The following is a 22,137-nucleotide window of genomic DNA, read 5'->3' on the forward strand; positions in this document are numbered from 1 at the left end:
TTATTGTAAATGATAACTGAGGAAATTAAGTGCAAAATTCTGTACCGTTTCTGATCTGCTCCCAAACAATCCGTTTCAATTGTATTTGCAGCAGAACATGATGCCCCTTTAAAGTTATTTGACTTGTATTTTTATTTGCAACACAAGAAAAATGCCCTCTACCCAAGGCAAAATGAAAACTGATACTTACTACTCCCAACTTGATTAACATTGATTTTTAATTCGAGAGTGATGCAATTAAGATTATTCATTTAGTGCAAATAAAGCTTCCACAAAAGGGTGGCCCTCTGAAGTCTGTTTTAAATAATACCGAACAAATGGCTTTTTTTGTTCGTCGTCCAATTGACTTACACAAAACATTGAAAATGCTGCTCGAGAGCAGATGCGAGGGTGTGTGTGTGTGTGTGTGTGTGTGTGTGTGTGTGTGTATGCTTTACTGTGTGTGTGACAGGGAAGAGCAAGGAGACAAAGGAGGCAGCGAAGCAACTCTGGTGCAGTTTTGTTTCCTCCTTCCTTTCCTCGGCTCTTTTCAAAGTCCTGCCATGCACACACGTAAGGGTGCGTGCGTCTGCACTGGTGCTCACACACTTGTGAGTGCAGGGCCTCTCTTAGGTCGGTGCCTCGGAGGGCTGGAGACCGCTCACTCGGAAGCTTCGGGCCTGGAGGGGCTGCAGTGGCCGCTGCTGCGGGCACCACGCGGCCTAGCAGGAGCTCAGTGCAGTGGCTGAAGAAGACCGGGGTGCACTCTAGGCGGAGCCCACGCTTGGGAGCTTTGGGGGCTTTCGGCAGACGGCCCGTTCCCTATCCAGAAACGTTTTGCCTGAGAGGGAAAGTCCAAGCCCTAAAGCAAACCTAGTCCCTCTGACAGCAGCTTGATATTTTTTTCTGTACAAAACGCCCAAATTTGACAACCCAAGCGTGGGCGCGCCACCGGAGCAGACAATTCAGCCGCCCAAGGCGAAGACGTGGGCTCTGGACTTGAGCCCAAAAGAGCACGCACCTGAGACTGGCCCAGGGTTTCGAACCATCAGGGTGGGCTTTCTGGCTATTGCAGGTCTGCGTGCCCGGCAGACATATGGTCAAGTGGCTAAAAAAGAAACCAGAAGGGCGGGGTACCGGTACCCTGCTAGCGTAGAAGAATGAGTCTGTGGAGTCCGTTCCTGTGGTGACCAGGCTGCTTAAGTGAGAGATATGAGAGGACACCTAAGAAGAGAACCCGCTGCAAGCCTACAAGTGTGTGCTCACAAGCGCTGGTGGCCGGGTCTCACAGAAGCCTTGGATTTTCAGCCCTCGGTGCCTGGCGTCCTCTCACACGCACTCGCTCGTATATTCTGTTTTGCTGTATCTTTCAGGTCGATAAATAAATGTGTAATAGTTAATGTGAAGACACATCAGAGTAATAACAATGGGACAAAAATCAAAGGATTATCCATCTCTGTTAGTAACCACTGAATAACAATGTTGCGCCGTGATTGATAGCCCGCTTCATTTTATGACTTTTCTATTGGTCTTGATTTTTATAGCAGTATAAACAAACTAAATCATTTCTTCCAAGACTTCAGAGCATAAGCACCTCAGAGAGGGGAGGGAGAGAGGAAAGAGGAAAAAAGAAAAAAGGGAAAACTGAGATGGGAGGGGGTGACGGGGCAGGTTGGGGGCGTCGAGGTGGAGAGGGAGTAAACTGGAGCCGAGAGCTGGCAGCCAGCAGGCGTGGCAGGGAACCACGGAGTCTGGACGTGAATGCTCGCCCCCACTCCCTGTTCTCGCTCTGCAACTCGGTTTGGCCAATGTCTGAATCCACCTGGGCAGCGCCTGAGATGTATTTACCAGAGTTTTATTCGCCGTCATCTTCCCACGTTCCTGGGGCAGCCGGGAAAGTGCCGGTCAGGCCCATTGCTGTTGATAATTCAAAGCATTTCCCACATGATCATGGGAACTGAAGTCCCTAACAAGGCGAGGCTTTATCGCAATGGCCCCCAAATCTTCGGAATGACAAGAATGTCTTCAGAAATCACTTCAAAGCAAAGTAAAAGGATTTTCTATGACGGATCCAGTGATTTTTCCTCAATAAATAGGTTTTAGATTGTTACACACACGTAGAAGTGGAACAAAGGGAACTACCAGAAAATATATTGGTTGCCCCTAATAAAATTTATTTAGACAGTTTACTTCTCATAAAAAATAGAGATTGAATTTTGTACAAGAGCCTGCCAAGGGACGATGCACAGGGAAATCTTTTTTCTTCTTCTTCCTACCCCACCCCTCCCTTTTAAAGAAAACACAAAGAGCCTTTAAGGCCTGGGAACCGGCTCCTGGCTCCGTTGGCAGGAACCCCAGACTAGGCAGAACTTGGTAGCTCTGTGAGAAGTCAACTTAGGGAGAGGGGTGTTTGTTTAAAAAAAAAAAAATCTTGTAGCTATGTAAATTACAAGTACACCCGCTCTACAAAACAAAAAAAAAAATGCCATTGCTATGTTTTGCCATCCAATTTTGGAACAAGAGTTAAAAATAAACTGTGACTGGAATAGGTTGGACGGTAGGGGATGAGGAGACCAGGCAACGAGCCCAACGATGGATTTATGCAGATTAAGTTTAAAATTCTGATTTTTCTCTCTAATTGTGTTTCTGCTTTCATTGCAAATCCTTTGTACTGATAGAGACAGGGAGAATAAAAATATATAGAGGGTGCTCCAGGAAGAATTGGGTAGTGTGCCCAGAGCTCTAATTGCTTTTTCCACTTATAGAAATCTCGGGTGTTTATTAAATGCAACTTTTAGTTGCTTGCGTTGTTTGTAAACGGCTCTTTTCTGTGCAGACAGTGGGCTGAAATATGGCGCGTTATTATTCACATTCCTGCTATTAGATGCTGAATTGTAACATTGTTCCCTTTAATGAGAAGCGCCTCCCTCAATAATTAACGATCTCACATTTTCCTATTTTCTCGCCTGATGAAAAGAATCAATTTTAATTCGTGGTAAATTACAGCCATGCTTTGGGGTATTATTTGCTTACTGAAAACAAATCAAGTGACTTGAACACTCCTGTTTACTTTTCCAGATATGCAATAACCCGAAAGAAACTGTACATCAGATTGTATTGCTCAAGCCCATTTCAGAAGAGAAGATTAACGGGTGGGGAGAGGACAGGGCGGAGGTGGGAGGGTGGAGGGACGTGGGGCCCAAAGCGTTTTTTAACAATGGTGACCAGGATTTCTCCCAGACCAACCTCAGGCGCCAGAACTGGTGTTCCCCAAGCCTCTGTGTTCACCCTGTCCTGGTAAAGGTCCTTAAATCACATGGCCATTTTGGAATTTCAGATTGCTCCAGGGTTGGCTTGTTTGTGGGAATGGGTGCCCGAGCTTTCACACCCCTCTGCTTGGGAGAACTCTGGAGGTCGCCATCCAGAGACCACAGACGTGGGAGATGCAGCTGAGTGCCCCTGCCGGTCCGCTGCGAAAGCTCCTTCCTCTTCCGGTGAGGGCTCTCCAGGGCAGAGATAGGCGTCAGTAACTCTTAGTCAAACAGGACTGCGTCTGGCCCAAACCTCCAGACTGCCCTACCCCCAGAGCTGAAGGGCTTGAGATCAAGGCACACCTCACCTGTATTGTCTCCAAACAGAGCCGACCCAGCAGCCTAAAGGAAAGCAAAAAGAAAAACAAACAAACAAACAAAAAGGAACTTGACTATAAATCCAAGCTTCCAACATTGTTTTCTTTTTCTTCCCACACCGAAAACAGGGCTTCATGCATGGCCTGTGCACTTGTGTGTGCGCTTTTCTGAGCAGTGCATTGATCCCAAACTAATATCATAACCTGGGAGCTTTTGGCAATACAGGAAGTGATAGACGGATGGAGGGTGGATGGGTAGATAGATAACATAGTTTTTCTTTCAATGGTTTTTGCACACGTTTGCTTTCGCAAACTACAGCAGGCAGTCCAAATAGACAGGTCACCTGCGTGGCTCTTCATGAGCTCAGCTGCCAGACCCTTCTTCTTTCCCTAGTCTTTTCCTTCTGATAACTGGTCCTCCGGCTAGAAACAGCCATAACAGACAATGACAATCAGTACCTGCCCTATGACTGTACTGTTTATCCTAGCTTCCCTTTTATTGTCTTTTGCCCAGTAATTTTAATGGGCCCAATTAGCCACACAGAACATAATACGTGGCATACAGGTTTTGTTGCGTGTGTTAAGTTCGTTGCTTTTCTTATTTCTGTTTACTTAGGATAAATAATCATATATCAGCTATTCAGTTAGGTGACAAGGCTAGTAATTGGAATAAAAAGAAAAAAGTCTCATCCTTACTCTTTCTATAACTAGATATAGCGCTAATAAGACTGCATCAATCTTATGTAGCAAATAAATAAAATAGACAAACAAACAAATTTGCCTCCAACAAGTTAATGCGGTGTATCTGAGTGGAAAGTAGATATTTTCACGCATTCTGGATATGAGGAGTGACTTTTAATAAAATCACAAGAAAAACAAATGTAATTCTGTAAGTCATTTCTTCCAGAAGCCAGCGTTCGCGCCACCCCCCTCCCCCGCCTCTACAGCAACCCCTCTCTTTTCCTAAGCACTTGGTCCCGGTTACGAATGACAAGGGGCCTGGCTTCTCCAGTCGCTTTACCCTTGGCTGAGTGAGAGATGGGGAAGGCAGACAGGATTCTATAGGAAAATTAGCCTTCACAAGTATGATTTTTCTTTTTTTTCCCCCTCGGCTTTCCCTCCATTCTTGCTTTCTTTTCCCAGCTGGCGTTATTCACTCTTCCTTATTCCCTTTGCTATTTTTTTCCCATCCTCCTCGCCTTTTCTCCTTTCCACTCTCCCTCCTACTCTCTGACTCCGCATCTCCCGCCCCTCTTTTCTCTTTCCTTCCCTCTCTTCTTTCTTCTCCCTCCCCCACTTTCCCTACCAACATCCCCCCCCCCCAAGTCCCTTGTCCCCTCCCTGCAGCCCGAGTGCAGCTAATTCCGGGCGTCTATATTCACTCAATTAGAGAAATCTACAGTGAAGATCGATCTTCCATCTGCAGACATGCCAGCTTAACAAATTAGATTCTTGTTTCGTGCAGGTGATTTGGTGACAGTTGGGGAATTAGAAGTAATAAGTTGTTGTGTTTGAGCCCAGGCCCCCGCCCCCCGCCGGCGCCCCTCCCCGCCCGCCGCCCCGCGGCCGCGCCCGCCGCCCGGCACCCCCGCCGCCCCGGCCGGCCCGCGCCCGCCGCCGCCGCCGCATCCCCCGCCGTAATTAGTGCTGCTGCCCTCCATGTGGGCTCGATTAAACCGTGATTTAGCCGAAAGAAATATAATTATGGCTGCAAATAAAATAATCAGCATTGAAGAGCGATTTCCTTAATGAGATGGAGCGGTTGCACGTCACGGAGTAAAGGGGTCTCATTAAGAGGTGGTAATGAGGCTTGGGTGGATGGTGCAGTCACAAAATAGCCCAAGTCCCCAGCAGGCCCGGCCCGCCCTGCGAAGCAGCCTCTGGGCTCTGCCACCCCGCCCCACCCCGCCCGGCCTCCAGGGGGCGCTGCGCCCGCCGCGCGGTCTCCTCCGGTGGCCGCAGCTCCGTAGCCCTGTTCGGTCCAGGGCAGCCCGCCGAGGGCCAGGCTACGGCCGAGTCTCTGCGCCTGCTCCAAGTCTCCTTTCCTCCAGACAGCCTGGAGGACAGCAGGTTGGCTGAGCGGATGGCAGCGTGGGGTCTCAGCTCCGCACCGGTGTGGAGCAGGGTCAGTTCTGACTTCTGCGAGCAGGTGGAAGCGCACCCTCCCCCGCGCTGGGGGAAGGGATGGGCTCCAACCCCACCCGAGTCCCCCCTCGGAGCCCTGGTGCGAAAGCAGGTGCCACCATCCAGCTAAGAGCCCCCAGCCTGGCCTAGAAGGACTTTGGAGCTTACTCTCCCAAGCCTGTTTTCCAAAATTGATCAAAGTCCAGTGAAAAGCTTAGTGAAAAGTCAGTGTCTTAACCTAAAGCTTTCTCAACTCTCTCTCTCTCTCTCTCTCTCTCTCTCTCTCTCTCTCTCTCTCTCTCTCTCTCAAATATTTTTTATTATAACTTACTCAGATTACATCTCGATTGTTACCCCTCACTTGTATCCTTCTGCTCCTCTCCCCCTCCTCTTTCGCCCTATTCCCCTCCCCCTAGACCTCTGACAGAAGGGGACCTCCTCCCCCACCATATGACCACAGCCTATTAGCCCTTCCTCTATGTGCCACTAGGCCTCCCCACCAAGGGGAAATGATCAAATTGGGGGCACCAGAGTTCCTTTCTCCTATCAGGGTGTATATACATTGTATATACCGAGTGTACATACAAGTTATAAACAGGGTTCCCGTAAGTGGTGAAACATCATGGTTTTGTTTGCTTGCTTGCTTATTTGCTTGCTTGCTTGGCTTTTTGTTTTTATTTGGTTTTTCTGAGCAGGGTCTCACTGTGTAGTAGCCCTGGCTGGCCTGCAACTCATTGTATAGACCAGGCTGACCTCCAGTTCACAAAGATCCACCTGCCTCTGCCTCCTGAGCATGGAATTAAAGTTGTGGGCCACCACATCCAGCTGGACCTCTTTATTTGTTTCTAGTTGGGTTTTTAGTCTCCTCTGGAGTTGCAATTTGGGACCGGAGAAGGAATAGTATCCATACAACACGACTCTCAGAAGTTGACACCATCTCTTATTTACTGTACTATGTGCTAGACACTGTACTAGAGACATGGACAAATGTTAGTTTTGGCTGACTTACATTGAGCTTTTCAGCTATGGTGGACACTGTTTATCAGACATTTGCTCCCTTAGCAGCAGCCGTGACCCAGGAGTAGCTCAGGTGTTTGTTGTTGTTGTTTTGGGTTTTGGTGTTTTGTTTTGTTTCTGCCCTGGGGTTCTGTGTCATCAGCCTTCTGTCTCTCTAACAAACAGCCTGAGATATACAGTTTAAAGAGAGGAAAGGTTCCATGGCACTTCCTGGCTCCCTGGCTTTGGGCTGCTGGCAAGGCCTTGGCAGAGTGAGACTATTTACATCATGGTAGCCAGTAAGGAGGCAGGGAAAGGACCTGGATGCCAATAATCCCTGCAAGGACCCCGAAACTCATGGTCCAGGAAGATAGCAACTCTCTTCAGCGCTACTCGTTACTGGAACATCTTTTTGTGGGATGTTCTCGCCTTATTAAGGGCTATGAGGAGAAGCATGCCGCCTGGGTGTTTTGCAATATCTGTCTGCAGATGACAAGCTGAAGGGGGGCTTTCCCCCCAAAGCACTACTATCTTAAATACTCTTTGGCCCTAAACAGATACAGATTGGTTTGAAATCCAAGCCTCTTTTAGGATTTTCTACATTCCAGGGCAGCTGGCACGGCGCCTTTCACAAGGATGGGTCGTGAATAAGCAGACCCTACCCTGGGTGGTAGTGCAAGCGAATTCGATTAACATTCACACCCTGGGGCCACAGGGAGCGAGGGTGATTAAAGTCTGCCTTAAGCCCACTAAAGCCCCAAATCCACAGCTTAAGCTAATTCTCTCATTCACTCCCCAAAGGCATTTTTCCACTCCAGAGCCTGAGTCAGCAGCAGCAGGGCAGCCTTCTCCACCTCTCAGGCTTCCCCAAGTTGCTAACATATGGGACCAGAGAGTCGTTTCTGCTAGGGGAGGAGGGGGGGGGCCTTTTTCCTGGATGCTTTGGCATATGGATTTATTCATCACCCCCTTAAATTTTGAGGTCCCCCAAGTCATGCATTAGGGACGATGTTGGATGTTGACTTTTCTACATACGTTTTCCTCTCACGACTCTGCCTCTCTCCCCGGGGAAACAGCTGCAGTTGGGAGTGTGTTAGGTAGGGCACAGTTAAGCTGCTGTAATGGAGATCCCAGGGTGGGGCAGTTTAGGGCAGCTGGAATTTTATTTCTCTCTCACATAACGGTCCATGCAAAAAGCAGTCCAAAATGGCTAAGAGGGGACTTGTCAAAAAGTGGGAACCAGGCCTTTTTTACTATGCTCTTGCCTTCTGTGATGCTTGCCCTGTGGCTTAAGGGGGCAGCTGCACCTCCTGGCATCACCTCTGCACTTGGGGCCAGCTGGAAAAGTTACTTGTTCCTTTCTTTTAAGAGGATGGCTCAAAATGAACTGCATTTCCTCTCACAAGACATGGGTCAGGATTGAGCCACATCGTCTCTCGTCTAACTCAAAGGAAACTGAGACCTTTTGTCTTTACCTGAACTGGTTAAAACTTTCCATCACACCCTCGCTGATGACTTGTTTCCCCCTCCGCCTCCCCTCCCCCCTCCCCTCCCCCCCACCCCCCCAATCCCCCACCCCCCCACCCCCGCAATGGATGTAGGTGATGGTTGACCTCAACTGTCAACGTGATAGGGTTGAAAGCAACATAGAAAGTAGGTAAGCACAGTGAGCTGCCCTGGATGTAGGCAGCACTCAGAGATGCTAGATCCAGATTCTCTCTGCCCCTGGCTGCTGTGAGCCACGCGGCTTGCTTGGCTCTGCAACCCTCTTGCGTCCTCTCACTGAGTCAGACCTGTAGTGAAGGACAAAGTGGCTATGGATGGGAACCTTTGAAACCAGGAGCTAAAAATAAAACCACTTTCTCCTTTTAAGTTGTCCTCTGGAGTATTTGTCGCCACACTGAGAAGTCTCTCTAAAAGACCAACCAAGAGAAAACGGGTGGCTGATTAAACAAAATGAGAGCAGTGTTAAAGAGAGTGCATGCCTGTATTCCCAGCACTCGGGAGGCAGAGGCAGGCAGATCGTTGTGAGTTTGAGGCCAGCCTGGTCTACAAAGCGAGTCTAGGACAGCCAAGGGCACACAGAGAAACCCTATCTTGAAAGACAAAACAAACAAACAAACAAAGCATCTATAAGCGTTTCCCAGGAAGCCTAAGGTTTCCTTGCAAATGTGGAATGGGATCAACAATGTCGGTTGTTATCACTGTAGCCACTGGTTGTATTATAATCTGGATAGAAGGTGTTGCCTACAGGCTCACGTGATGGGTACTTGGCCCCTAGCTGGTAGAACTGTATCAGGAGGTTCTGGAAAGTTTAGGCGATGGGTCCTAGATGGAGAAAGTAGATTATTGAGTCTCCAAGGCTATTTCACACCTGAATCTCTTTCTCTTTTTCTCTCTCTCCTCCCTCCCTTTTCTTCGCCCCCCCCACCTCCTTCCCTCCTTCCCCCCCTCCCTTCTATCTGTGTGAGGTGTGAGAACCTCCCCAGCTTTATACTCCCATCATCCTTATGACCAAGCACATGAGACCAAATAATCATAGGTTGAACTTGAGAACCCAGGAACCAAAGTACCAAAGTTTCTCCTTTAAGATGTTCTCACAACATATTTTGGTCACAGCTACGAAAAGTAACAGATCCCTTTCATCCATCCATCCATCCATCCATCCATTCATCCATCCATCCATTCATCCATTTGCCACATTGTTATTGCACACTGGCTATGAGCCAAGCACAGGGCTTGAGCCTGTAGGTACAATATTACGATTGTGCTCACATAGATGAGAAATACAGACAGTCGAGAAATAAATGTGACCATGATGAGTGTAAGATCAGAGAAAACCACCCTAATCTAGGATCCTGAGATATGACGTCATTCCTGAGGCAAGAATGGTATATAAGGCCCCAGCCCCATTAAGACTAGATGTAGCAGAAAAAGAAAGGGTCCCTATAAAAGAATTCCCTCTGCCAGGCATGATGCCTATAATCTTAGCATTCAGAAGGTTGCGGCTAGAGGACTGGCATTAATTCAAGTCCAGTTTTGGCTACAAGCTGAAACTGTGTTTCAAAATAAGCCAACAAGAAGAAAAATAAAACAACGCTAAGTTCAGTTTCCTCCAGGGCTGTGTGTTGTCAGCCTGAGCCGTGAAATCTAGAGCCCTGCATTTAGTTCATGATGCCCCTTTAAAGAAAAGAAAAGAAAAAAAGAGTAAAGGGCTTGAGAAATGTCTCCACAGTCAGTTAAGAGCACTGGCTGCTCTTCCAGGGGACATAGAGTCAACTCCCAGCATCCATCTGGTCCTCTCCATTCTGTTCCACACACACCCCTCAAGTGGCACTTAATGACATGATTACCCCAAATCAGCCCTGGAGGTGGGGATGGCCTCAGGCATTAGGTGATTGGGAGGAGAAACAGACTTCATTGAGCAACTGGTTTATTTGGACACAACAAAGGGCTATTTAAGCTTTTGAGGAGGAGGTAGAGACTTTTGGGGTGATTGTACATCATTGGCGGGGCCAAGATGCTGGGGATGCCTTGTTTGTATGAAGAATTCTCAGTGCTTGCTGGATATGACTTTACAAGGAAAGAGGAAGGTTAGCTTGTTCCTAGCTCACAGGCTATGAGACCACCTCAAGAGTGACAAAGGAAGGGCAGTAGGGCTACATGCGCTGGGACATAGAGGCCCAAACAGCACAAACTTACTCCTGTAGATCTTAAGATGATATTTCCGGGGTTCAGACAATGCTTCAGTCTCACTCTCGCTCCAGGCCGGCTTCTCCTGGTTGTATGGCTCCACGGGCCCCACACCATATGATAGCTCACAAGTGTCTATAATCCAACACCCTCGCACAGTCATACATGCAGGCAAAATAGTGATGCGTATAAAATAAAAATTAATTAATTAAAAAAACCCAATGCCATTGCTAACTTAAAAAGAAAAAGGAAAAAAATAATCTTTTGAAGATCACTTCAAGTTAACGTTATAAACATTTGTAGCTTAAGGGCCGCATTCCCAAACCCAAAAAAAAAAAAAATATATATATATATATATATATATATATATATATATATATATATATATATATATATCCTATTTACCAGCGAACAATAAGAACAGCAAAGCTGTTGAATTGTAGCAAATGCCTTCTCTGTGAAATTGGGCTAGAATGCACAGGATTTCATCAGAGAATCCTGGGCTGAGGGGTGAAGCAAGTAAAGTCTATACAAGGCGGAAAGAGAGTGAGTATGAGTCAGGAGACAGCTGCAACTCTTCACCAAAGACAAACAAAGAAAAGAAAGTCCTTCCAAGATGGAAAGTAAGCCCGTGGAATTCATCTCCTCCAAGAAGTGGCTAAGCTTTGATAATGTGTATTGGATGAGCATTCAAGGACCAATAAAAAGAGTCAGGAGAACGAACAAGACAGAGGTTCTCTCATTTCTTCTCACTGAATAGTCCAAATGTAAGAAATATAGTGCTTGGGGCTGGAGAGATGGCTCAGCGGTTAAGAGCACTGTCTGCTCTTCCAGAGGTCATGAGTTCAATTCCCAGCAACCACATGGTGGCTCACAACCATCTGTAATGTGATCTGATGCCCTCCTCTGCCTGTAGATGTACATGCAGGCAGAGCACTATATATATAATAATAAATAAATAAATCTCTTTAAAAAAAGAAAGAAAGAAATATAATGCTATTGCGATAGGCCTACAACATCAAGGACCCTCTAATTTGTGTCTGCTAGAGTGGCCCCCACGCCAGGTGTGTGGCATCTAGGAGAGCCGGCCACCGTGTCACAGTCTGGCATCAGGAAGGGAAAAGAAACAACAAAGAACATCTATTTCCTTCAAAAACACAACCCCAGGCAGGAGGCTGAGGCAGGAGGATCAAGAGCTCAAGGACAGCACAGCTACACAGTGAGTTCGAAGCCATCCTGGGTAGCTGATGAGACTCCCATCTCAAAAAAAAAAAAAAAAAAGCAATTAAATAAGCAAGCAAGCAAACAAAAGAAACATGAACCAGAAAGTGGACACAGCACTTCTATTTAGAGTCCACTAGCCAGAATTTGGTACCATAGTGCCAGGGAAACTGTCTTTCTCCTCAAGACTCCTGCTCTGAGAGCGTCTCAGTTGAGTCTGCTATCATGGGCTTCCATGTGATTTCCAGTGGCTGCATGGACCAAGGACATCCATACAGCTCCAGAACACTGACGTCAACATAGTCTCCGGTGGCAGCACAGACCACGGACATCAACACAGCCTCCGACAGCAATTCGGACCACAGTCTCCAACATGGAGGACCTGAAGTCTAGAGATGGGCCTTATGGCCAACGGCCCCTAAAAGAATGGGCCTAAAAGAAATCATGGATGAGTCCTCACCCTAAGGTCCATATGAACTATCTGGACTAACCCTCATGAGTTTCAAAGACTGGGCCTGACATTTCCACCCAACATTGACAGTCAATTAAAGAACACCTACTTGCAGACCTCTCTAAATGATCTTGAAAGTAAAGGATGCTCCTGAGGTGGAGGGGACACTCCACAGACTTCATGCAGAACACTCATACAATGAGGACCATTTAACTGATGGCCATGCTTAATTCCCATCCATCCATGTAGGCTCTCCCAGCTCCTGGCTAACTACTTACTGTATGACAGTTTTTCTAGAGACAAAGGACAGGCTCCTGCGTGCTAAGGCACAGGCTACAGGTCAAGTTCCAGCCAGGCCCAATGCAGACACTGCACAAGCTCCCACAAGTCCAGAGTGCCCCACCCAGCAAGAGCACCCTGCTCCCTCAAAGCAGGAGGCCTGAGGTGCTGCTTGGCACGAAGCAACGGCTCCTGGGGGGGAGGGCAGGGACGTGCCACGGCTGCAGTCCTGGGAGATTCCCACCGTCCTCGTTTTCAATTTGGGCTTTGTAGCTAAAGAGGTAAATTGAGAATATCGATCAGCTCATCAGCTTGCAATTAGGCTCTTCTTTGTCCTTTCTGAAATTTGATGTAACGCTTGTGACGGGAAAGGTGGCTGAGGCTGGGCTCCCACCCCCCACCCCCCACCCCACCCCCACCCCCGCCTCCTTCTAGACTATCATGTGGCCTTTTAAGGCAAGGGCACCTTGATTTGAGAATTTCGTTGTTCCTTTTGGTCTATACAAGGCATTGGATTTTGATTATTTGCATGAAAAAAGCTGGTACACAGTGGGCAGAGTTGCCGATGAAGTAAAAGCAGGTATGCTGGCTCAGAGAGGAGGCCCGCAACACTGTTGATCTGAATTGCCAAAGAATGCCAAGTGCTCTGTCTTCCTGAGGTGGGGCGGAGGGGGGGGGCAGCGGTAAAGTTCTGAAAACAGTGAAGTGTTTATTCTCAGGAAAAGACTGAGGGCCTAAGCTGAGGCAACGAGGGGTGGGGGTAAAACTAAAAAGCGAGCAGTGCCAAGCTTGTTTAGACCTTGCTACATTTCTTTTCCTTTTTTTAAAAAGAAAATTACATTTGTTTGTTTGTTTGTTTGTTTTGTGTGTGTGTGTGTGTGTGTGTGTGTGTGTGTGTGTGTGTGTGCTGCACGCCTAAGCACACATGTGCAATGGGTGGCATGCACATACAGGGCAGGGGACAACTTGCAGGGGTCGGCCTCTCCTTCTACCATGGAGGGCCTAGGATTGAAAGCAAGTGCTGAGCCATCTCACAGCCCCTCGGTTTTCATTATAATTTTTTGTTTCAGCCCTGAGGCTCCTGGACACCAGTCAAGCGCTTTCTCTACTACAGAGCTACCAGCTCTAGGCCACACTGTGGCAGGACACCATACCCGCTGCTTGGTTTCCAGATTTTGAGGCCACATAACATATAAAGAGACAAAACTTTAGATTTTGTTACTGGTAAGAATTATGTGCTGCCAGGTGTGGTGGCGCACGCCTTTAACCCCAGCACTCGGGAGGTAGAAGCAGGTGGGTCGCTGTGAGTTCGAGGCCAGCCTGCCAAGGCTACATGGAGAAACCCTGTCTTGAAAAACCAAACCAAACCAAAATTGCCCCTTTTTTCCTATTCCAAAGCTAGACAGCAGCCTTCTCAAAAGCACACATTTGTGCAGGTACCTACGGAGGCAAGTGGAAGAGACTACCAGAGCAAAGTGTCTGTGACAAAAATACCTAACACAAGGAACTTATGCCCAAGTAAACACATCAATAGCAACCACATATGCCATCACACTTGTGGATATTTCCCAATTTGATGAGCAAAACATGTCTTATCATGCTTGTAGTATGCATGATTTTTTTCTGTTTTCTATCATTGCAGATGAAGTTGAGCACGTCTTTCTCCCAGAACAGTGGTTCTCAACCTGTAGGTCGTGACCCCTTTGGGATTGGATGACCCCTTCCCAGGGGTTACCTAAGGCCATCTACAAACTGATATTGACATTATGATCAGAAGGTCAAAGGTTGTCTTATATGGAGAGCTTGAGACTAGCTTGGACTACAAAACACTATCTCAAAAACAACCAACCTGGGCTGGAGAGATGGCTCAGAGGTTAAGAGCACTGTCTGTTCTTCCAAAGGTCCTGAGTTCAAGTCCCAGCAACCACATGGTGGCTCACAATCATTTATAATGAGATCTGGTGCCCTCTTCTGGCCTGCAGGTACACATTCAAACAAAACACTGTATAAATAATAAATAAATCTTAAAAAAAAACAAAAACAACCAACCCAAATAACAACAGCAGCAGCAAAAGCAATAACAGCAAGACAGAATCCTAATCCAAAGCTGCTGGTAGGTCATCTGGCCCATGGCCTTCACAGAATGTCACCAGTGAGTGGTTATGTCTGTGCCAGGGAAGCTAAGGTTCCAGAGCTTTCCTCCCTGCCATTAAACAGTTCCTTTACCACACAGGGGCACAGCCAAGCTCCAGACTTCGATGGGAACTGTGAGGCCAGAGCATGGCTTGCACGGTACAGGGCCAATACAACCAGAGAAAAACTCTTGCAGACACTGCCTCTCTTTAAGGCCCTACAGCCTCTTCCTTAGCACTCGAGAGACTAAAGAGCCGGGTGGCCCAGAGGAGCCGTTTTCTAACCACAGTAAACCAAGAAGTTAACTGTGTGTTTTAAGTGACTTCTAAACCCCAACAGGCACTTCATCAATAGTCACTAATAACATCAGGCCACTCAGCACCAAGCAGGAAGATAAGGCCATTTCTTTGTCAGCATACAGGTGGGTAATTGATAAAAATAATTGAAAGGCTTTAAATGTTTAGCGATGATTAGCTAAAGCTGTCACCTCTAAGCCCTCCCCACTTTGATAAACTCATCCCCATGAAAACACTCGGAAGCTGAGGAACAGCATAGGAATCAGCCAGTACCCAAAGCCCAAAGAGTGTCACAGGACTCTACTAGCTGTCTACCCTAGCTTTTTTGAATGATCTATGTAAATGAATTACACTTTTTAATTAGGTGGTCCTTTGGCCTGCATATTGAAGTTTACCACTAATTACAGCAAGGCAGGAGATCATTTGATTGGTACGTAGGAAGCAAGGGCCCTTTACTTCATTGAACTAAAATACTCAACGGTTAATGTGTAGAGGGGGAAAAGAGCCTGTAAAATGTAGGTCTGCTCTCAAAATTCAAACTGTGAACCTCCTGTTTATTTGTTTTGTGTTTTGGTCCTGACTCAAATCCCCTTCTGTGGCTCATTGGGGGATTTCTTTCTTTCTTTCTTTCTTTTTTTCTTTGTAAATATCAGAATGCTTTCTAAACACCCAATGCCTCAAAACTATTATGGCGGAATAGCTTGGAAGCCTGGAGTTTTGCATGCTTAATGCCAGGGGGGAGAAGAACCCACCCTTTTGATATCAGTCACATTAAATGCCATTTAATTGCTAGCGCAGCTGTCTCCAGATGTGGCTTTATTTTGTTTCTGCCAGCCAGTCTGTGAGTTTCATTAACTTCATCATTAAAAACACAGAGAAAGCTTTCTCTTCCTACTTCATGGAAGGCAGAGTGTTCTTCAATTAGTGGAATAGGGCGGTCAGGGCAACAGACCGCACCGAATATCCTGGGCGGCGGCGCGTGAGCCTGTGAAGCTTCTCCTCACTTATTCTCACAAAACAACGTGTGTGTGTGTGTGTGTGTGTGTGTGTGTGTGTGTGTGTGTGTGTGTGTGTGCATGTCCTCTGCGTGTGGGTACCCTCTCAGTCAGAAGGCATCAGAGGCCATGGAGATGGAGTTGTGGGCAGTTGTGAGGAACACAAACTTGACATGGGTATGAGGAACAGAAACTTGAGTTTTCTGGCAAAGCACTAAGTACCCTCCACTCCCGGAGCCTTCTCTTCTGTTCCACTCAGATGACTTCTATGCCGTCTCTATGCAAGGATCTGAATTTTCTATCCTTTTCCCACATTCTGGTGACGCATGCTCTCTCTAATGGTGGCCGCAAGCATAGGGAAATATATAAGACATATTTGCTGACTCAATGTACAATCCTTAGAAACCACAGAGTGAATAAGAGTGTTGGCCTGGTGGAATTCTCCTGTCTGTCACTCAGAGGGCTGCTCATTTTCATTACACCGTCCTGGGAACGAATCTGCACTGGTCCCCTTTCCTCTTGGGCTCAGGGCTCAGGGAAACAGCCTCACCTCCCTAAGGTCTCAGATTATTGCTGTCTCTTGGCCTAGCTTAAAAAAAAAAAAAAGCATTTTCAAACCAGGTACAGCAAGGCAATGAGGTGGGAAGGGCGGGGCCTGGGAACAGGGAGGTCTGCTTGTGTAACACCCACTTTACCCTCTACTTGTAAGATCTTAGGATGCAAGGGCCTGTGTCTGCTCCTTCCTTGGTCCCCAACACCTAAAGCCTAAACACTGTAGACATTGCCACAACCATTTATTGAGCTCTTGGAATTATGAAAATCAAGGCCCTGAAACGATACATTGTATTAGCATCAATACTCACAGTAACAAATACAGTCTGCATTTGGAGAACATATGATAAGCTAGGAATTATGCCAAGCACTTCTAACAGTTTGCAACAGTTTGCTTCATGTCATCAAAAGCCATCAGCTCTTGCCCCCTTTCTCCCTCTGTGGCAGATACCGCTAAATACAACCCATTCACATCTTTGTCCTTAAAAAGAACCTCAACTGCATTTGGAGCAGCAACAGTTACCTCCCCATAGAAACCAGTGTTTTGCAAGGTAGGCCCCTGGCTAACTGATAAGATGAAGAAGAGATTTTGCCTGGTAAAAAGAATTTTCAGTTGGATGGTGAACTTTACCATTTTACCTTTTCTTACTCCCTGTATCTGTAGGCAAGGCAGATGGATCAGTCATCTTATACCATTGTGGGGAAAAGCCTCGTAGGGGGTCAGAAATTAGCTCAGAGAGGGGTAAAGGTGCTTGCCACGAAAGTCTAAAAACCAGATTTTCTCTAGAACACACGTGAAGGTGGGTAGAAAGAATTGATTTCACAAAATTGTCCTTTGACACACACTCTCTCTCTCTCTCTCTCTCTCTCTCTCACACACACACACACACACACACACACACACACACACACACACACACACGCATACACACACACACACACACACACACACACACACACACACACACACTAAATATTATTAAAACTGAAGACTAGGCTGGCGTGAATCCTGGATCCTTGGTCACCTCCTCCAGTGGAGGCAGCAGGCTCCTCTGAGGACGTCTGGTCAGGTGAGCAGTAAGCCGTGCTGACTAGTACATTCTGCTCAGCCCTGATAGCAGACATGTGAGAATGTCCCCCTGGATAATAGACAGAAAGCAGCTTCATACGAGCTCTCAGATGTTAGCTCACAAGCAGGTCTGCTAATCCGCTAGCCGATCTGATCTGCCTCTAGGTTGCTTAGCAACTTCTGACGTCATCACAGGCCCACCACCACCACCAGGGGTGTGCCGCGGCCTGCCACTCATTGCTCTTTTATTCTTACACTTCTCTCTTGCACTTTCTTTAAGGGCGATCCTTTTTTTCTCTCTCTCACTGTCTCTCTGCCTCTGTCTCTCCCTACCCTCATGCCTCACTCAGGCCCTAACTCCTCGCCCTGTCTCTTCCCTCCAATGAATCTCTCCATATCATATTTGCTGTGTGTCATCTCATTTCTTTTTCTTTTTCTTTTTCTTTTTTTTTGGGGGGGGGGGTTCGAGACAGGGTTTCTCTGTGTAGCCTTGGCTGTCCTGACTTGCTTTGTAGACCAGGCCGGCCTCGAACTCACAGCAATCCGCCTGCCTCTGCCTCCCGAGTGCTGGGATTAAAGGCATGCACCACCACGCCCGGTTTTTCTTTTTCTTTTTCTTTTCGAGACAGGGTTTCTCTGTGTAATAGCCTTGGCTTTCCTGGAACTCTCTTTGTAGACCAGGTTGACCTCGAACTCACAGAGATCCACCTGCCTCTGCCTCCCGAGTGCTGGGATTAAAGGCATTCACCACCACGCCCGGTTTTTCTTTTTCTTTTTCTTTTTGAGACAGGGTTTCTCTGTGTAATAGCCTTGGCTTTCCTGGAACTCTCTTTGTAGACCAGGCTGACCTCGAACTCACAGAGATCCACCTGCTTCTGCCTCCCTAGTGCTGGAATTAAAGGTATGCACCACCAAGCCCAGCTGTCATCTCATTTTTAATGATAACACCAGACACAGACTTTCACTGAAGAAATCAGGGTAGCACTGCTTTGGGGGGGGGGCAGGGGAAGATATTTTATTGGTTCTTGAGGTCTGGGCCTGTTATTATGAAGATGCCTCACAACTCTGAAGTCTTGCCCTCACAGTTTAAGAAAATGCCCCCTTGATATAGACAGATTAGTGGCCAGAGTGTCCCTGACTAGACCCTGTTCTATCTTGTTCTTATCCAGCCATGACTTTCTCCCCTCCTCCTTTTACCCTCACTCCTTGAGAGTGAGTGGCCATACTCCACCTCTGAGGACCTCTGACCTCCAGGCCCTGCCCACAGAACTCTCCAGGTGCAGGTGGCCAAGCTCTGGACTTGGAAATTTACCAATCCCGCCCCTCTCACCCTAGAAATTTCCACCCTGTAAAGTTCTGCCCCCAAGAACCCCTACACAGCCCCTGTGTTGTGCTCAGGTCTCGGCTGCTCCTCTCCTGAGCAGAGGCAGCCGCCCTCCTGGCCTTTTCCTTCCCAATAAATGCTCTGTGTGCAGTCTTGATGGACAGGATGTCCAGAAGTTTCTGGAATATGAACAGAAACGAAAACTCCCCGCATCAGCCGTGGGGAGGCAGATCAATTATATTCAGGGTAAACTAGGCTTATATAGAACTTTGGAGAGGGGGTAGGAATATTCAGAGTGGGCAAAAATCATTGGCTGAAGGGCTAAGGTACTGAGATGCCTCATTTGCATGGGGAGATATTCCAGGAATCCCAGGTGCTTGCTGAATGGGTTCTTACTGGGAGAAACGGAGCTAGATCTGTAAATTCCCTAAAGGTGACGTGACATCCCTCAGGTAGAGGATGTGGCATCTGGGATCCCTCAGGTAAAGAAGAGGAATTCTCAGTGACAAAGGAAGCCTGTCATTTTACACAGAGCTCAGGACTTTCTGGTAATGTCAGACTTCGACCTTAGCAGCAGGGTTTCCTGACACCTCCAGACTGCCACGATACCTTTCCCCTAGGGTCTGCAACACAGTAAGGGAGGAAAGGACCTTTGTAGAAGGCCATATGAATTAACAGCAATGGAACCCGTGTCCTGTCCCTGTATGAATTAACTCCATGGGAACCCGTGTCCTGCCCCTACTCCTGTTTTACCTGCATGCTGCCTCTGATGGCCAAGTGAGTGCTTCTCGGCCTTACAGAAAAAAATCCTTGTAGCTTCCTGCTTCTGAGGACTTTACCTCAGGCTGGGTCTGGTCCTGTAGGTGCTGGACTTTCTTGTTTTCGGCATTCCTGATGCTCTGTGTGTGTGTGTGTGTGTGTGTGTGCGCGCGCTGTATAACAATATATTTGGAGATATAAGTACATATGATGTGTTTATATGAATATATAGAGATAAGAATGTGTGTGTGTGTGTGTGTGTGTGTGTGTGTGTGTGTGTGTGTGTTTGTCTGCGCGCGCGCGCTTTAAAGATAAAGCAGACCATGATAATGCCCTGGAGGAAACTACCATCTCTTCAGAGAAGGAAAATAAGAGTTGGGGACTAATCAGAGCTCTGGGAGGAACCAGGACCTCGCTGTACAGATGAGGGAAGCGTCTACGTTGTGTTAATCTCTCTTTACAGAGACCCTGCTAAGAAATGCTAACTACTTTTAAGTGACTTACAAGAATAGGAAAAACAGGACAGGAGACAGCAGTGGGTGAAAGGTTTAAACACAGTGTTTAAAAACCGGAAAGGTTGGGCATGGTTGCACACCCCATTAATCTCTCAGGGCAAGGCAGGCAGATATCTATGAGTTAGAAGTCATCTTGGTCTGTATAGCAAGTCTGGGGCAAGCTGGGGCTACATACTGAGATTTTGGTCTCCAAAACAAACAACCAAACAACAAATGAAGGACAGAAAACACAGCGCAGTGTGAATAATCTAGAGGGAGACTCAACGGCAGTACAAGCCAGGCGTTCAGGGACCCAAGAGGACAGGATCTTGGCCCCATGAGGCCATGGAGTTGCTCAGCATGGCAAAAGGCCCCCAGTCAGGTGACCACATTGCCTTTGCCAAGAACAGAGGGTCTGTTCTCCACTGAGGCTGGATTTGGAAACACTGAGAGGCCCAGAGATGTAGGGACCAGAGATGGTGGGAATGAGCGACTAGCGGACTTGTGGTTTCTCAAACCCACACACCAGTTTCAGGCCCCTCACGACTCCCCTAGCCGCAACCTGAGGATTCTGTTCAAGTGAAGCAAACAGAGAAAATCCTTTACAGCCAACACCTGGTGTGACATTTAGTGGTTATGTCCCTCTTTCTTCCCTCCAATCCCCGAGGAGGACTTTGGTGAACAGTTACCCACACAGCATCCCAGACAGCTTCTGGCCCCTTGACGAGGGCTGCACGGCAAGAAGCAGTGCACACACCTGAGAGTTGCCTTCAGGATGCCAACAAAAGGCCAAGCCCAGAGCTTGACGAAGCTCAGAAGAAACTAGGCAAGTGAAATTAAAATGTGAAGAGACTTACAATAAATATCAGAGGGGTGAGAAAATAACATATTATAAATAAGTCCACATAAGGCAACCGAAGATGCTGTGTAAATGGAAGGCTAAGAGACCAAGAAAAGCTCTTAGAAAAAAAAAATCCATGGAAGGATGAAATGTGACACTAAGGAAATTTCCCAGAAAGCAACAAATTAACAAATGAAAAACAGAACAGGAGAAATAATGTATATTGGAGCTATGCTACTTCATAGACTGCATTGCCAACCACAGTTGTTGATTTAGTTTTCTGGTAGTCAAGTATAAAAGGGAAAAATCAGCTAGGAGAATTAATTTTAGTAATCACTTTAGCCCACCAAATCTAAGACTCTATCACTTTTAACATGCAGTGTAAATTCATAATAAAATATTTTATCATCTTTTTTTATATTAACACAGCATGTCTCAGTTTAGACAATCCTCATTTCAAGTACACAGGAGACTCGAGTGCCTCTGGGGCTACGATATTGGACAAAACACAAACAGAAGAACAATCCAGAACCTCTGACGTTCACAAAAGAGGAAGACATGGAATTCTGGCATCAGAAGCCACAACACAAGGGGGCCTGAGGGAGGGAATCATCAGAGAGCAGGTGGTTCTAAGCGCAGCTGGGAGGGAGGTTCTGAGGGGAGGCTCCATTTTAAGTTGGGGGGGGGCGGAGGGACTGACTCCAGCTGTTTGGCAGATGTGCCAAAGCATCTCAACACACTTTATTTGCAGGCCTACAGAAAGCTAACATTAAAAATGGAGGCTATTACTAACTATGAGAAAAATAATTATGGGTCAATCAAACATAATCATAGCCCATTGATTGGCCTAAGAGCACGAGGTCCCCACGGTCATTACAAGAAGTCAATAAGTGCTGCGGAGCAGTGAGAAGCCCCGCACGTGGGGATCCTACCTGGGATCACAAGAACTTCAGATTCCAGAACTTTCAGGATCCGGGACTATTTGTACCGACTTTGCCTGAGCTGCACAGCGGAATCACATGTGTTAGGGCCTGCTGCTGGGCGTGGCTGGCATGCCCTGCCCTCTACCTAGGGGCGGGCCTTCCCCCGCTCCCGGGGAGGGACTCACTATATAAACCCGGAACTTTGTTTTCACAGCCCCTTTTGCCTTTGTCTTTGCCCTTTTCCCCCCTCCCTGCCCTCTCTCCTTCCCGTTCCCTCACCCCCAGTGTTCGCTCCTTTTATGATTAATAAATAAGATATATGATAATAATAAGGTACCAGAAGGCAGATACTAGATTATATGAAGTTTATTAAATGAGCA

General features: G+C 47.2%; 1 protein-coding gene across 1 annotated transcript in view; it reads right to left on the minus strand.

The window, feature by feature from the left end:
- OTP (orthopedia homeobox) overlaps positions 1 to 21,827 on the minus strand; it is a 32,479-nt gene extending 10,652 nt beyond the window's left edge. Inside the window, exon 1 of the mRNA XM_084800679.1 lies at positions 21,767 to 21,827. The gene's annotated coding sequence lies outside the window, so the exon portion shown is untranslated. The remainder of the gene's footprint in view (positions 1 to 21,766) is intronic.
- Between the last annotated feature and the right edge of the window lie 310 nt (positions 21,828 to 22,137).

This window comes from Acomys minous, assembly GCF_964271855.1.
Source record: "Acomys minous genome assembly, chromosome: 11".
Classification (NCBI taxonomy): Eukaryota; Metazoa; Chordata; class Mammalia; order Rodentia; family Muridae; genus Acomys; species Acomys minous.